This window comes from Pinus tabuliformis, chromosome 3_2 (assembly GCF_031772625.1).
Source record: "Pinus tabuliformis cultivar Carrire ecotype Pingquan chromosome 3_2, CPIR1, whole genome shotgun sequence".
In the NCBI taxonomy this organism is placed as follows: domain Eukaryota; kingdom Viridiplantae; phylum Streptophyta; class Pinopsida; order Pinales; family Pinaceae; genus Pinus; species Pinus tabuliformis.
In genome coordinates this window covers 802,448,568-802,467,828 of record NC_142302.1, presented here as the reverse complement: position 1 = coordinate 802,467,828, position 19,261 = coordinate 802,448,568, and positions in this window count along the sequence as shown.

Sequence of the window (19,261 nt, the reverse complement as noted above, 5' to 3'; positions counted from 1 at the left end):
CCAAATGCATAAAGTCCTCCCATTTTGCTAGCTTATCCATAACATACATTCTGAGCATATCTTCGAGAAAATTGGTTGGTTCTCTCCATTTGTACATCCATCTGGGGATGGTATGTTGTACTAAAGTTCAATTTGGTTCCCATGCCTCCAAATAGCACCTTCCAGAAGTTTGAAGTAAATGTGGCATCCCTGTCAGACACTATCAACTTGTGTATTCCGTGAATTTGAAAATTTCTTTCATGAATATCGACAAAAATTGTGTTGTACCAAAAGTAGATTGCGCACGCAAAAAGTGAGTTTCTTTACTTAATGTATCCACCGCCACCATGATGGAATCATGTGGTATTTTTGTTCTAGGTAGCTCTATAATAAAGTCTAAGGAAATTATTTCACATTTCCATTCGGGAACAAGTAGGGGATTTAGTGACCCAGTCGGGTGTTGATGCTCAACCTTTATTTGTCAACACTCCAAATAGTTTGAAAAATATTTACCCACTACTTTCTTCATTCTCGACTAGAAGAATTTTTGTCTTAATGTTGTAACCATCTTCTAGTAACCTGGGTTCCCAACCATTTTGGGAAGTTTTAGTGTCTATGGATAAACACTTAAACCCCTAGACTAGTAGCTAAGTCTAGAACAACAATGCAAAGAATTCTCTACTTTTTCTATAATCAATAGATTAAATAAGAGGTAAAGAAGCCTACCTATAGCTTTCGCTTACTCCTTATCTCCCTTGATCAATTCTGTCACTCCTCTCCGTAATTAATCTGCTTGAAGAGTACCTACACACAGACTGAAGACAACAACCGATCAAAGCATATGATAATGATCTATTGATTAAACATGACATGTAATCAAGTACATGATACACATATGAAAGCATAAATGAGTAACACAAGCATATGGAAAAAGCTTTGAACACTTTATTAGTAAAAGGAAGAGTTACAACCCATTGCTCGATTTAGCATCACTCCTCCAGTTCAATACCATCCTCTCCTCATAACAATCAAGACATTACATCATTAAAATACTTGAAATCAACTCAACTCTCATACTAACAGCATCTCCCTATAATTCAATAATTTCCAGCCCCTGATCACTTAGATGAGTGGACTTTTTATAGGTGAATGAAGGAAGTTATGCCATAAATGGTGATAATGAATGCCCTCCCAAACTTAGAATTTAGTTCCATGGAGGAAGGGATAAGGGATTTATGTTCCTTAACTCCCTTCCTCATCCAGATACGAGCTCAAAGGAGTAGATAGCCTTGAGAAACTTCTAGAGGCATCCAATGGATAAGGAATCTTTCAAACCCTCATCGAAATTCACTCAAATTCACCCAGTGCGGGCCAAACAGGGCTCAAATGCGATACATAGCACCCTAGCAGTGTATGGTTTGCATTGCAATTCACCCTAATGAAGGCCTACCTGTGCTAATCTTCTTAGAGGCAGCTTCTGGATGATTTCAATCATGAAACTTCTTGGGAAGCTAAGCATTCTGATGGTTGATTTCTTTAGGGCATGTAACAACTGAATTAGGGTTTGATGGGCCCTAATAGTACTGATCTGTAGGTTGGGGTTGATGTGCCCAAATGGATCTATAATAGTTTCCCCCTAAAGCATGAAGTCGTAAATATGTATGTCGAGTGAAATGCGTTATCATGTGGAGAGGAGGTTTCAAAGCGGAAGGTGACCTGCATCAATTACAATACATATATCATGATAATTTTATTTTTCTCATGAACTTGCTGAGGGAAGGCATACCCATGCTTAACTTATAAACTTTCATTACATGTACAAATATAGTTGTCTACAGATATAGACCCATGAATGTATCACCATGAATGTAAGGCTATTGTACATTTGATTTAGTACTCCTGAAAATATCGCAACCTGAATGGATGAAACTAGAACCGAGGTCTTCAATCTCATTCAAACTTTCGCTCAAGTACAATTCTAACCATGATTAGATGATCAGAATTCGAACATGGAAAGACATCGTCTGAATACTAGCCAATGATGTAAGTCGTTAACAGACGCAAGAGGAATCACTGATAATGATGATGACCCTCAAGGTACTACAGTACATTTCGCATGGTGTGAATAAATGATTTGATGTTGAACACCATACAAAATATTTCGGTCTAAGGCCAGCGATGTCAACCTATCACTGGAAGCAAGAAACATGTCATTGATGTATGCAAGCCTCAAGGTACTAAAGAGGTGTTTCTAACTCAACCTCTTGGATGATGTGGTGATGTCAACAAGAAGCGACTCGTCGCAGGAGGGCCTTGATGTATCCCACATCAATGACATGAAATGAGGTAAATGATTTTGGAGATAAAAAATCAACTGACGACACAAGGTTTAGGAATGGTGGTCATGAAAATGAAGGTTTACAGTATTGCAAATGATGAAGTTTGAACTAAATGACTTCTCTTGAAAATGTCGGCAACACTAAGATGAATTGGTAGAATTTACCCAAAACAAAGTAATGGATGGTATGATAGACCAACGATGTGATAACCATCAAGCTAAATTACCCAACCCACATAGTCACGCTGATGAGGTGAAAGTGTCATGTTCAAGAGCGACTTTCTACCATAAAGTTTTCTTAGCTTTTTCCTATTTTCCCTAGTCATTTCTGACCAGTACCTCTTTATTTTTTATCAAGATTGAGGAGGATAACATATGCTTGTTGTATAATTCCACCCTTCGGGTGAATCCATCACTATTTGATGCTTTAACAAGTCTAGCGAAGGTGAAACTCAGTCTTGTCTAGATGGACAAGTTTGTCACTATTTGATGTTTTTAATGAGTTTAACGACAAAGATAACTTGGTCATTTTCATGTTTAGGGAGTTTTAAAAGGGGCAAAAAGGAAACTCCACAAGTTCTTTTTTGTAATTTAATCTCTCAAGTTAGAAAAAGCGTAAAATAATACAAGAGAGATATTGTTTCCTATCCTTTAACGAGCTAGAAAAGACAAGCGCTCAACAATCTTTCCATGTTTAGAGAGTCTAAAAAGAGCTTAAAGATGACTCCAAGGGGGTTCCTTTTTCATTTTTAACAAAGCTTGAAAAAGAGATAAAAGTTTTCTTTGTAGTCAAAGATGTTCAATTTACATTTGAGCATGTGAAATTCTACATTTTGGTTCTTAAACCTGCTCAAAACACCATCAAAATAGATTAAAAATACATGTTTCATGGATAAAATGAACAAAAAATAATGTTTACTCGATTAATGTGCAAGAAATAAACATAAAAACAAGTTTTACCATTCATTTTTACCATTTCACATTTACCCTTTGATTTTGGTGCTCTAGAGCAATTTTTACCTCAAAGTTCACTAGTTGATTGTAGAGGATTCAGTGGACTGTTCCTCGTGCCGTCTGTACTAGGTAGGAGCTATCTCTATTCTCTTTCATTTCATTCCATTTATTTTCAGTTTTAAGCAAAAATTTTGAGTTTTTGAGGCCCCTAGGGTTTCAATTTTGAACTCTGGAATCAGTGCACCCTTTCAATATTGAAAGGTGCGCTGCATTGCACACACCTAGAAGGTTGCATGCATTGCATCATACTGTCTCTAAGGCAGGGGTGCGCTGGACACAAAACCCAAATCTACACAGCTATTTTCTCCCAAATTTTCCGTTGTCTTTTGCTAAAAATGGATCCTAATTTGTCTAATGGTTGCATTGCAGACGTTCATAGGATAAAAATTGTGATTATATGGAGAGAACGAGAGCACATGGAACAAGATATGATTTCCCTAAATAATCAGGGTACGGTTGAGGCCCTAAGGAATTGCGGGTTACTCAAGTATTTCTGATTATCTAGCATGTGGCAGCAGATTGAGCTTTTACAATTCCTTATTCGTTCATGGGATCCTACTGGTCAGACCTTTCATATTAGGGAAAAAGTGATCCCATTTACCATCGACGACATCTACTTTCTGACTAGACTGTTGAGGCGGGGTGCCCCAATCTCACTATTAGGATTTTCTAGAGGAGGTGAATCATTGAGAGACTATATACGACAGTTTTGCTAGGAAGGTGCTCAACCTAGCAGAGATGGAAAGATTAACATCAAGGATGTTAGTGATTTACCATTGAGGACGATCCTCTTCTCCCTCACCAAACTGGCTGGTAGCGTGACACTACACTTGGAAAACAAATAATACATGCAGTATGCTTTAGAGTGTTTAGAGACAAAACTATTCAACTGGTGTGAGGCAGTTCTTTCATCTGCAAAAGAAAAACTGACCAAGGTGAAAAGCGGAAAGACAAAGAATTTTGGCTATGGGTCGATGCTAATTTCTTTCGCCTTGGAGAGAATTCCACTTATGCAGCCACAACTTATTTCACTGGGTGTATCTAGACCTAAAGATCCACGGTTGCAGAGATGGGTAGATCTTATGGCTAAACATGCTAGTCAGTCATTGATCTCATTTACTCATGCATTCTTTGAGTGGTTTGATTGCCAGAATATGGCCATCATAGAATATCCATATTCAGGAATGGATTTCCGTGATGATCCAGAATTGATGTTATCATTTGGAGCACAGTGGAGTGCTATAGGTAAATTGTTTGACCAAAGTGTTTTTGATTTTAACATTTCTACATTTTTTGTGTTTTTTTATTATTTCCAAGACTAAACTAAACATTTTTTAATATATGCAAATGTTGGACCTGTTTGACCTGTGGGGCACCAACGAGAGGCAGCTGGACCAGCACAAAGACCTATTGGGAGAGCAATTCTCCAAGACTTAGATTTAGCTGAGACATTGGCTAAGCTACAAGATCACATAGAGGGTTTGACCCTAGGCATTCTGGATGTCTGGATCGAGGAGTTACCTATGTGACTGCAGCGCCACACCATTGGTGTGTCGAGTCATTGGATGAGACTTTTACGCATGATATCACAGGCTATGACCTATTATCATGAGCAGCACTAGTCTACTTAGATGTTTTCTGCATACATTTTGAGTTTTTGGGTCAGATGACCAACTTTTGTCTTGGACACAAATTGCTTGTAAAAGCTTTTAAAACAACTATCTATTTTACTTTCAGAGTTTTATTATGGTTAAGAGATGCAATCCTATTCAATTAATAATGTGAATTGAAAATATTTACTTTACATATGTCGCAAATGTCTATTTAACACATAATTCACTAGAGAGTCAGTTAATGTGTTTAGATTTCTAGAAATATGATGATATTGAATAAACTCAAAATAACTTTCCAAAATATGAACTCTAAGGAACATGCCATGAATTGTTGGGTTTCAGATGGTATAAATGCCAATAAGTTGTAGTACAACGAGTTGTGAATCTAGCCTAATGATGATTCGGCATATACCAAGTGAAATGGCATCAGAGAGAAGTTCAATCAACGCACTATACTCAGCGATGTTGTTCGTCAATCAACCAATACAAATCCCTCTAAAACTCACTAACTCACTGCTTGGAGCGAAAATGGCCCATGTTGCAGAGGATAAACTTTGCGTACTATGACTAGCACCATCTGCGTAACCAACAAATGGTTCCGAAAAGTTCAACATCTGCACCAAATGCAAAGTGGATTAATTAACCAAATAAGAAATCTAAAAGAAACACACACACACACATGCAATCAAAGCATATATACAGTGAGTTTTACTATACTTAACTAAGCATAGTAACATTTAGGGTACAACCCATTTCAAGGCTACGACAATGGAATCCCATCCTAGTCCACTAACTCGTAGGCACCTTTCGTCAAAACACGCTTAACAATATAAGGGCCCATCCAAAGTGGTTCAAATTTTCTTGTGCCTAGTTTATCAGACTCCTAATCGTAAAGCAAGACCATGGCACCTTCTAAGAAGACACGAGGCTTGAAATTTTTATCATATTGTGCCTTAATACGTTTCTTGTTCACTTTGTTAGCTAATGCGGCATCATGACAGGTTTCATCTAGATGGATTAACTCTAAGAAACGTGCTTCTTCTCCAGAAGTGTCAGGTAGCAGGTCAATTGCGAGTTTGAGAGACGAGATTTCACATTGGATTGGTAATACTACTTCCAAACCATACCAATTGAAAGGGTGTAAGTCTGGTCGCATTTCTCACCAAGGTTCGATATGCCCACAAAGCCGAGTATAGGATTAAATGCCAATTTTGTTTATTAACTCCAATCATTATTTGCAACATGTGCTTAAGGACTTTGTTGATAGCCTCAACTTGTCCATTAGCTTGCGAGTAGTATGGAGTAGAACCATCATGTGATAGTCCTAACTTGGTGTTCAATTCAACCATCATGTGATTGTGACAATGCAATCCATGATCTATAACTATGGCTTGTGGTACACCAAACCTAGCAACCACATGGTTGAAGAAAAATAAAGCAGTCGTTTCGCCACTATTGTTCAATGTTGGCATCGCCTCGGCCCATTTGGTAAAATAGTCAACGACAACTATAATATACCCATGCCCCCTGGACAAGGTGGGGTTACATGTCATAAATTCAATGCCCCATTTGGCGAATGGGCCAACAACAATGACTGGATGTAGTGGTGTAGGTGGTAATCTAATTTTCCCAGGTCAAATATCTGGCAAGCATGGCAACTTCTGACAACAATAATGCAATATTTGAATATGGTTGGCCAGAAGTAACCATCACGGAGAATTCTCTGCGTGGTAGCATAACCAGATAAATGTCCACCACAAGAACATGAATGACATTCGTTCCAAGATTTTTCGACTTCCTCATGAGCGAGGCACCTACGTAAAATTGTATCGCCACCACGACAATAAAGTGTATCACCAATTATCAGATAATCTTTAGTTTGGTATCAACTACATCATTGTTCAGAGCAAGAGGTATTAGGCCTGAAAGCTTGGGTCTGGAGATAGACTAGTATATCTCCATACCATGGATCACTTGACGAGATAAGAATCAGAGAATCATCCAAGATTGATGCTTCTGATGTTAAATCATTGGAGGACGAGGGAAGATCACAAAGTAACTCAGTGAAGACAAGAGATTTCTTTGATTTAGATTTGATGAACTCTAAATCAAACTCCTACAAAATTACTATCCATTTTGAATATTCCCCCCCAGCAATTGACGTGACAAAATTTATGTCATAGGGCTGCAATCTGATATAATGGTAGTTTTACTAAGGAGGATGTAATGACGAAATCTCTGTACTACTTGAACAACAGCCAAAGCTAACTTTTCGATGTAGGAATACTTACTTTCTGTATCGTTGAGATTACAACTCAAGTAATAAATAGGATGTTCAATTCCACTTTCTTCTTGGACTAGACCATACCAATGGTTGTATCTGTATCAGCGAGATACCGGTAAGAGTCTTTTTGATAGTTTGGTGTATACATTAATGATGCTCTAATAAGGGAATCTTTAAGAGCATCAAAAGAATATTGCGCAACCTGATCCCAATGAAAGGGTACCTCTTTCTTCAATAGACACGTAAAACCTTTAGCCAACTCAACATAGTTTGGAATGAACCTCCTCAGAAAGTTTGCCTTCCCTTGAAGTCTCTGTAACTGTAACAAGTTTGAAGGTGGAGGCAAGTCAAGTATTGCCTGCACCTTAATTGGATGGAGTCGAATTCCATCTTTTGAGACTACGAATCCAAGCAGTCGACCAGATCCAACACAAAACACACACTTTTGTGGATTGAGTGTTATCTAGTAATGTCAACACCATAAAAATATTGCTCTCAAATGTTGCGGGTGATCAGACCGCTTTCATGAATGAGCAGGTAAATCATCAAGATAAGGTTGAACAATGTGCTTGATGTCATGGAAGGCATAATTCATTGCCCTCTTAAATGTAGCTCCTACATTCTTCAAACCAAAGGTAACTTTCAATAGGCGAATGTGCCCTAAGGACAAATAAAAGTTGTTTTAGATTGGTCCTGTGGGAAGATATTGATTTGATTGTAGCCAGAAAATCCATCCATGAATGAAAAGATTTCACATCCAGCACATTCATCAATAATTTGGTTAATAAAGGGTGTAGGATAATTTTCTTTTGGACATGCTTGATTTACATCCCTATAATCGATGCAGACTCGAATTCTCCCTTGTTGGAACAATGTTAGATACCTAGTCAGTAAGAGGCACAAGGAAAATGAAGCCAGCACACAAAAAATTTTCAACCTCTACTTTAATGGAAACGGCTTTCTTAGATGAGACAAGTCACTTACAAAATATATTGATCATGTTTCAGATGTTGGACCAGTGAGACCTGATGGATTTTTGAGACACAGGCGTTGTGGAAGAGGTGTCAAAGAGGCTGCAGCCGAGATAGATAGAGTTCTCGATGTAGTTCAGATGAACTTGGTGAGGCTGACTCACCAAGTACCCATGATAGCCATAGAGGATCTACCGAAGGAGATGCAGCGTCGCATGGTAGGAGTACCACGAGACTGGGTGTGGTTATTTCAGTGTGTAGCCAATGTTGTTTTATATTTTCTAGCTGCTCATCCTAAGAAATCTAGATAGATGATCAGATATTTTTATGATTGGACATGAAGATGAGCATAAGCCTAGATTTTGTAGGGCATTTTGTCCCAATTTTGTATATTATTTTTTGGACATAAACAATCTATCTACATAGAGGCGATTTTATGATATATAAAAATGACACTTTTGATTATTTTTTATATTTTTTAATCTGATGAATGATTAATATGCCAATATAATGTTTGATTAGCAATAGAATTTTCTAATGAATTTTCTGATCATGGAATGTGAACATATGTGATATAAACAAATGATCGTTGCAACAATCTCACTCTCACAAATTGGCGATACAAATAGGGATCGCATACCCGATAAGTGTTATTTGGCTGAGATACCATCAATTGTGAGTCCAAATAAACCACTAACAAATCAATACCAAGGGATATTGCTTCAGATAGTAAATTAAAAATGGTTGTATATTCAGCAATATTATTCAAAGCAGGACCGATACATACTCCTCTCGAAACCATCAACTGGTTAGATGGATAATAAATCACCCAAGCTACGGAAGCAAGGTTCTGAGTATGCCTACTCGCACCATCGACGAATCCTAGATATACTGAATCGTCCATCAATACCTGCTAAAGTAGATAAAAAAATACTGATATCACTAAAACCACTAAATAGATATGTACAAACATACAATATATACAAAACAAGTAAGTGCTCGGCTGAAGCCTAAGCAAAATACTTCTTAAGGTAGAGCCCATTCCTGGGCTCCGCAAACTTGTTTCCTTCAAATTCAATTAATTCATAAGCCCCCTTTTTCAAAACACGCTTGACTATAAAGGGGCTGTAACACATGGATTTAAACTTACTTGTCCCCAGGGCGTCTTTGTCTTGTCACCTTTAGAAAAATTCAAGGACGGACAACTTTATCGTACTAAGTTTTTATCCTTTTCTTATGGGCTTCATTTATTATGGCGGCATCTCGACGCTACTCATCAAGATGCTCCAAATGAACAAGGCATTCCTCGAGACTAGAAGTCTCTGGAAGAAGTTCTATAACTAGCTTAAGAGAAGGAATTTCACATTCGATAGGAAAGATAGATTCCAACTTGTAAACTAGTTGGAAAGGAGTAAAACCAGTGGTAGTCTTAACTGACGTTCGGTATGCCCAAAGTGTTGGATACAACATGATGTGCCAATTGGATCAAGCTTTGTCAATCATCCTTTGTAGGATGATTTTAAAGGATTTATTCACATCTTCAACCTGCCCATTGGCCTGAGGATAATATGGAGATGAATGCTCCTGCCGAAAAACCAACTTGAGAGCCAACTCGAACATCACTTGATTTTGGAAGTGACTGCCATGGTCAATGACAATCTCTTTAGGGATACCAAATTGTGAAATAACCTGATTGAACATAAACAAGGTCATTGTTTCACTGTCACTTTTGAAAGTAGGCATGGCCTTAGCCCACTTAGGAAGGTAGTCTACGACTACAATGATGTACTTGTGATTTCTTGTCAAAGGTGAATTACTAGTATTAAAATCAATGCCCCACTTCATAAAAGGACCGACGGTGATAACAGGGAAAAGCAGAACTCGATGTGCGCACATTTTCTGAGTATAGAGTTGACAAGGATAGCATCTTTTGACTGCTTCAATATAGTCTTCGAAAATCGAAGGCCAAAAGTAGCCTACTCACAATTTTTTTTGGGTTGTTGCAAGTCCTGATAGATGACCGCCACAAACTCCACTGTGGTAATCATTAAGAACTAACTCAGCTTCCTCCAAAGTTAAACAACACCTAAGGATTGAATCAATATTGTGATGATATAATGTGTCACCTTTAATAACATAATTCTTAGCAAGGTGACACAACTTTCTACGCTCGTCTTTGGAGAAAGTAGGTGGAAACTTCGAAGTCTGGAGATATATAATGATATCTCCATACCAAGGGTCTTGTGAAGAAATGAGGAAGAAATATTTATCGGGAAAATTTTCCTCGTAGATAACTGCTTCTTCACAAGGAAGCTCTGATATCAACTTTGCAAAAACTAAAGATTTCTTAGATTTAGCCGACATGAATTCCAGATTGAATCCTTGCAAAATTGCAATCCATCTATTGTATTTTCCCCCAATCACTTTCCTACTGAGAGCAAATTGAAATGGATTGACGGCTGCTAAGACAAACGTTTTTCGAAGCAGAATGTAATGCTGAAGCCGCTGGACAACATGGATAGCTTCCAAAGCCAATTTCTCAACAAGAGAATAGTGTAGTTCAGCAACTACCAAGTGTCGACTTAAGTAGTAGATGACATGCTCACAAAAAGCATCATCTTCCTGAAACAGAACCATACCAATAGTTGATTATGCAACAATGAGATACAAAAGGAAGTCTCTGCTATGATCGGGTGGACTCAACAATGGAGCAGAGGTTAATGCTTTTTTCAAAGAATCAAAAGATCACTGCATGAAATCATCCCATGAAAATGGGACTCCTTTCTTAAGCAAACGCATAAATCCTTTTGTAATCTCAACATAATTTTCTATGAATCTCCTTACTAAATTTGCCTTTCCTTGGAGACTTTGATGTTGACGAATGGAAGATGGGGGAGACAACTGAAGTATTGCCTCAACCTTGAAGGGATCAACTCGAATCCCCTCTGTCAATACGATGAATCCTAACAACCGACCGGATGTGATGGCAAAAATGCACTTATCTGGATTCAACCAGATTTTATAAAAACGACACCGTTTAAAGATCAACCGAAGCTGTTTAGGATGATCAATTCTCTTTTGAGAAGAAGCTACTAAATCATCCAGATATGCTTCAATAACATGTTCGATGTCATGAAAAGCACAATACATGGCCCGTTGGAATGCGGCTCCATCATTTTTAAGGCCGAAAGGCATATTTTTGTATGCAAGCATACCCCAAGGACAAATAAAGGTTGTCTTGTGCTGATCTTCTAGATGGATAGTAATTTGATTGTAACCAGAGAATCCATCCATGAAGGAAAAAATTTCATTACCTACACATTCATCAATAATTTGATTAATAAAGCGCATGGGGTAATTATCTTTGGGAAAAGCCTTATTTAGATCCCTAAAGTCGATACATTCTCGAATTTTTCCTTTCTTTTTATCTATGGGGACTGGATTAGAGACCCACTCAGTTAGAGGAATGGGGTATATGAAACCCACCTTAAGAAACTTCTCAACTTCAGCTTTAATAATTTCTACTTTTCTAGGATTAATCGTTCAAAGTTTTTGACGAATAGGTTTAACGTTTTTGTATGTCTTGATCTCATGCTGGACTATAGATGGATCTATTCCAGACATTTCCTCATAAGACCAAGTGAACACATCATGAAACTATTTGAAGAGATCGATGTAAATTTGAATTTCCTCAGGGGAACAGTCAGCTATGATGAAGACATTCTCGATTATGTTAGGATTCCTAGAGATATTCACAGGTATAGTTCGCTAGATAACCAACATGTTACCTTTGGTAGAAAACTGTGCTAGAGCCAAAGGTTTTAACACTTTATGAAAACCACTAGTTGATAGACTAGACAAACTTGACTCAATTTCGTGCAAATGAGGGAGGATATATGAACGATGATGTAGATCATCCCATGGTATATCAACACCCATCATTGCCTCCAGAATTGCTTCCTCAGATGGTAAGACTGTATCTAGGCAATCCTGAGCTAAAGTTGAATCGAGTGTAGGTTTTAACTCCGTACAGAAATTATCTGCATACAAATTCTAAGAACACAAAAAAATAAACAATACGAGAGCATAACACATAAAACACATATAGACAGATATTTTCCCTTGGATCCCAAAACCAGGACTACCAACTTGATTTTTCATTATGTTCCTTTCAATGTTACAATACATATTTATACATGCCAAAGCATCCAATACCATGGAACAAAAACCATCGTGTCCAAAACCATGGACCGAAAACCATCGCGTCCAAAACCATGTGCAAAAATCATGCACAAAACCATAGGTAGGTCTGCCCAACCTACGTGGGCTAGTCGTGGAAAGAATAGAAAAACCCAACATTGTGGCACTTGTTGTTTTCTTTCCACAAGGGGCCACAAGAGAGCTTAGTCATTTATCCAGCCCTGCAACACCCATTTTTTCTCTACACTAAGAGAACTCCTCATAGCTCACAGATTTTTTCAATGCATCTGAAGTATTCTTCAAAGTGTCCACCTTTACCAGCAACAGCTTTTCGTCTTCTATCATATCCCTCAAAAAGTGATACTGAACATCAATGTTCTTGTCTTTGAATGGTAAGAAGTGTTCTTTGCCAAGAAAATTGCACTTTGGTTGTCATAGTCTATCCTTATAGCTCCCTGTACTAACCCCATACTTGAACATAATCTCTGCAACCAAACTGCTTCCTTGCTTGCATGAGTGGCTACCATGTATTTTGCCTCTGTAGTTGATAGTGCCACTACAGATTGTTTCTTACTCATCCAACTGATTGCACCTCCAAATAGGTTAAACACATACCCACTTGTAGATATTCTCTGATCCAGATCTGCAACCCAGTCCGCATCAACAAAGCCACAGATATCCAAAACTCTGTCCAATCCTGGTCTTCCTTGGTAGCACAAACCATAATCACTAGTGCCACGTAAATACCTGAAAACCCGCTTCATTGTTGTCCAATGATCCTTCCCTGGTTTTGACATAAACCTACTCAATACTCCCACTACATGTGTAATGTCTGGTCTAGTACAGACCATCACATACATCAGGCTACCAACTGCACTTGCATATGGAACACAGGACATATCCTATTCCTCTTCTTGTGTCTTGGGACACAGTTCAGTAGATAACTTTACACCTACAGGAATATGAACCTTCACTGGTTTACTATCCTGCATATTAAATCTCTGCAATATTGTCTTGATATACTTCCTCTGGTTTAACCAGAGCTTCCTCTTTGCCCGATCTCTTTTAATTTCCATGCCCAAAATATATTTTGCAGCACCAATATCTTTCATGTCGAATTTGGAGGACAACTCGGTCTTCAAATCCTGGATAATTTCTTTGCAATTTCCAACCAGCAACATATCACCCACATAAAAGACTAGATAAATAACACGGTCATCAATTAATTTAAAATACACATATTGATCTTCTTTGCTTCTAGTGAAGCCAAGTCCCCATATAAATGTATCAAATTTCTGATACCACATCCTTGGTGATTGTTTTAACCCATACAAAGACTTCTTTAACTTGCATAACAGTTCTTCCTTACCCTTCACCGTAAAGCCTTCAGGTTTCTTCATGTAGATCTCCTCTTCCAAATCCTCATGAAGAAATGTTATCTTCACATCCATCTGTTCTACCTCAAAATCAAAAGCAGCAGTAAAAAATAAAAGTAATCTAGTAGAAGCTACCTTCGCAACAGGAGAAAAAATATCACCAAAATCAATTCCCGGCACCTGGGAATAACCTTTTGCTGCCAACCAAGCTTTGTATTTCTCCAACTTTCCTTCTGCATTTTTCTTCTTCTTGAACACCCATTTCCTGTTAATGGGTTTCCTTCCAGCCAACAATTCCACCAGATCCGAAGCCTCATTTTTGTGAAAAGATGCCATTTCATCAACCATGGCCTCTTTCTAGAGTTTTCCATCTTCTCAATCTACTGCTTCCTTCACAGTTCTAGGATCATCATTCGTAATAGATAAAGCAAAATTTGAACAGAAATCAGATGGACTATACCTTTCTAGCTGCCTTCTTTCTCGAACTGATCTTCTCACACCCGGAGTTTGTGGCTCTTCATCTTCTGATTCCTCCTCTACTGTAGAGTCTGATTCTTCCTCCTTTAGCTCAAACTCTATCTTCTTAGGTTCCTTTGGTTGGACTTAATGTTTAATAACATCTTTCACCCCTCTAAACACCACATCTCGACTGTACACAACCTTCCTTGTTACTGGGTTCCAAAGCTTATAACCCTTTAAACCATCCTTATACCCAATAAAGATGCACTTTTCAGATTTACTATCCAACTTGGTTCGTTTCTCCTTTGGAACATGTACATATGCATCACGTCCAAATACCCTCAGATGTGAAAGAGAGGGTTTCTTACCAGTCCATACCTCTTGTGGAATCTTATCCTCCAAAGCTGATGAAGGTGATCTATTGACTAGGTAACATGCTATCTCCACCACCTCTGCCTAGAATTCTTGTCCTAACCCAACACCACTGAGCATGTTTCTTGCCCTTTCCATCAATGTCTTATTCATTCCTTCTACAATTCCATTTTGCTGAGGTGTATATGGAGTAGTCTTATACCATACTATACCATACTTCTTACATAATTCTTCAAATTCCTTACTGTAAAACTCTCTACCGTTATCTGTTTTCAGTACCTTTATCTTCTTCTCTATCTAGTTTTCCACTAGAGCCTTAAATTCTTTAAACCTACCAAAGACTTCAAATTTCTTCTTAAGGAAATATATCCATGTATTCCTTGAGAAGTCATCTATAAATGATACATAGTACATAGACTTACCTAGCGATGGAACCTTCACAAGTCCAAACACATCACTCTGCACAAGCTCTAATATCTATTTCACCCTCTTACCACTAGAGGGGAAACTCACCTGATTCTGCTTTCCATATACACAATTTTCACAAAAATCAAAACCTTGAGAGTTATTACTCATACCTTCTACCATACCTTTACCATGAAGTATATGAAGGCCATTCTCTCCAATATGTCCAAGCCTTTGATGCCACATCATGGTCTTCTCTCCACAGACCACTAGAGTTTCTACTCCACTTTTAGGAACCACAGAATTGTTTCACCCATCAACAACAGTGCTACCTTGCAGCTTGTACAAAGTTCCAATTCAAACTCCTCGTATAAGATTTCTGGCCAATGCAAGAATACGTAGAACACCCAAAAGTGTGCTAACCCTTCCACCTTGCAACTTCAACTTTACTTTTCCACGACCAACGATTCTAGCCTTCCTATCATCCCCTAAAAAGACATCACCACCATCGTATTTCTCATACTCACCGAACCACTCTCTATGGGGAGTGAAGTGAAAGGATGCAACTGAGTGAATTAACCATGCCTCATGATCGACATGTGTACTTGAAGAAGCCAAGTACACATCCCCATGTTCATCTAAGGTGGTTTTCGCCTCTACAGAAGGAGAATCATTAGATCCCTTTCCTTTTTCAGGAGATTTACATTTACAGTCCCTTTTATAGTGCCCTTCCTTTCCGCATTTCCAATACACCACCTTTATAGGTTTTCCTGGAGTTTTAGATCTCCCACTCAATGACTTATTTATGTTTCAGTTCTGGGACTGTCCTCGTATAAACAAGGCATCACCATTCTGGCTCTCCATATTTTTCCGTCTCATCTCCTCCATCACTAAGGATGAGACTATTTCATCAAACTGCAAGGCAATTGCATTGCTACCTATCACAATAACCAGACTATCCCACGAATCTGGTAGAGAACACAACAAACTAATGCACTTATCTTCATCTAAAATTTTGATATCAACAAATGATAACTAAATTGCCACAGTATTAAATGCATTCAGATGCTCTATCACTGAGTCTCCATCTTTCATCCTCAGGATATATAGCTTTCTTTGTAGGAACAATTTATTCACCAGAGACTTATATTGGTACAAAGTCCCTAACTTGTCCCACAAAGCATTCACCGTAGCTTCCCCTAATACTTTCAGCAATACTGAATCTGAGATACACAATCATATTGTGCTCTTTGCCTTCCAATCCAACTTCTTCCATTCTTCATCAGACACTCCCATTGGTTTAGTACCCGGATCTACCACGATCCAATGATCTTTATCCACCAACAGATTCTCCATCTTGAGTTTCCACAACTCAAAACTCTGACCATTAAATTTATCGATCTCTATCTTTCCACTGCTCACCATCTTCTTTAACCTCCAGAATCGATCCCGCAGATCTCCCACTGAACAGGGTCTACCACAGGCCCGAGTGAAACCACTTAGCAACAAAGGTGTCCCCTTGAAGCCAAAATAGCTCTAATACCAAATGTAGGTTTTAATCCCATACAGAAATTATCTTCATACAAATTCTAAGAACACAGAAGAATAAACAATGCGAGAGCATAACACATAAAACACATATACACAACAATTTTCCCCTAGATCCCAAAATTGGGACTACTAGCTTGATTTTTCATTATGTTCCTTTCAATGTTACAACACCTGTTTATACATGCCGAAGCATCCAATACCCTGGACTGAAAACCATCGCGTCCAAAACCATGGAGCGAAAACCATTGCATCCAAAACCTTGTGTGAAAATCATGCACAAAACCATAGGTAGGTCCACCCAACCTAATATAGGGTCCAAAAAAAAATTTCCCAGGGTACTGCCCTAGACCTCATAGAGGGGAGCTACTTTCCCCCCTAAAACCCCCCAGACAGGGGGGGCTGCCACCCCCCCGTGACCCCCCCGCTGTGAAATCGGCACAACGAAGTGGGTGTTCCACCCCCCCTCTAACCCCCTAGTTCACTACGTGGGCTAGTCATGGAAAGAATAATATAGCCCAACATTGAGGGTCCAGGCTGGGGCCACATCTCCATCTAACTCCTCTGGTGAGAAAGGAGAAGGATGGGTGTCTGCAGAGTTAATGATAGATTGATAAGAAAATTATGTCGTAGACATGGGGAATGCCATTCCACCTACCTGTCCTCCATCTAATGTGGTAGTAGATGAAGGTAAGGGCCAAGGGTCTGAAAAATAATGAGTTCAAAAGAACTCTCTTCAAGAAGGTCCCGTGGAGGATGAAATAGCATTGATTCTAGCTGAAGGAGTAGGGAGATCAAAAATACCCATTAAAGAAGAGTACATCCCAACTCCTAAATTCTCAATAGGTTGCCTGGGATTGTCCACTAAAGGAACAGTAGAATCAGAAGATGCGTGAGAGTCACCTAGGGAATAATCCATCTGATCAACTCTTACAATCCTTCCCTCATGAGGAAAACACAGGATGCGAAATAATGATGAAACTATGGCATCCATCTCATAAATCCAATTCTTGCCTAAGAGGAGGTTGTAATCCAGGTTCACATCTACGATTTCTACCTCAATATTTACCACCTTTCCCCCAACACATATGGGAAAGGCTGGAATAATCTCGTGCGCCCTATGAGAATGTCCATCAAATGCCATCAATAGAGTTTGTGAAGGAACATATTAAGGTGATCCAATGGCCTTCCAACATGACATGGACATCATGCACATGGAAGTTCCCTCATCTATAACAGTTTGAAAGACGTTGGTCTTTCGGTATGTAGACTTTATCTAGAAATCCATATGATGGGGAAGTCTCTTTTTGACATTTGACATATCAAAAGTCAACACAAGGGAATTTTTTTGGATCCACTGCTCCAATTGTTGAGAGCAACGCACTTCTCTGAGTAGGGCATGACTGGAGTACCTCTAATGCTGACATATCACAAGGACTCTGAGTCGGATCTTCTATAATCGAGTAGTTCTAGGTTGCCCTACCATTAGGTTTAATGGTTGAGCACTTCACGAACCCTTTCGGCATCCGAGGTATAGACTCAACAGAGGGTCTCTCAATATGGAGCGGCTCTGAGGCATCATAGGCAGACTTAGGCTTGGATGATTTTGTTTAACCGTAATCACATGATCACGCAGCGACATCAATATGTGAGCTCATCATATAAACATTCGACGAGTTGTCCCCTTCCTGGTTGCCCCCTGTGGGGTACCAACATTAGAATTTACGCCAGCAAGTAATTGTTACCCTTGGGGAAAAGGGTTAGTGAGAATGGCCTGGGAGCTAGAAGACCCCTATTGGGCTAATAAGCACTGAGCATCTTGGATCTTAGGGCAGAGATGAGTCAAATGATCCCCATTGCATAACTTACATGGGAATTTTACCTTTTCTCGGACTCTTTCCTACCCTCTCCGTTGCAGGTTTTGCTCGCATTTCCTCCCCTTCATGGTTCTTCTTCTTACCTTTTCCTTTCCTCTTCCCATAGGATTATTGATTTCCTTTGGGGTGATAATTTTGGGTGACATTTGTAGACGTAGGTTGGGAAGGTGTAGATACAAACGGTGATGCCTCAATAGAGGAAGCAGTTTGTAGAGACAATTGTTGCAATTGATTCAACAGGTTCACTCTATTAACATCTATTGATCTGACTAGACCGTCCGCATGGGGACCTGGTTTCGGTTTGGCTATATTGAACTTGGATATAGGAGCATCAGGTAGAATTTTTTGAAGAACCCCAAACTAAAAATAGATCAGTTCTAACTGTTGGGCCCTGAAAATAGCCTACTCTTCAGTGAAAACACTAGAGAGGGACACGTCCTTAGAGATCTCAGGTTGTAATGATTTAAGAAACCATTCGAGAAGGAATTGTTGTGGGATATCGACTTTGATGAGACTCGTCCTTCTCCTCCATTCCTGAATATGATCAGAAATGTGAGTTGCCTGATCTTGCTGGAAATTCACCAGAAGCTCAGTTCCGGCATCATATCAGACAAGCGATTGAAAATGGTTTAAAAAGATAATAGCCAAATCACCGAAAAAATAAAGGTGCCCCCTGGTAGCTCTATGTACCACTTAGCCGCGTTTCCAGATAGGGTACGTTGAAATAATATCAACATGATTGAATTCTCTATCAGGGAGCTGGACGAACACCATAAGTGGAAAGTGGTTATGTGGTCACCCAGATCTTCACCTATCTTCCCCTCG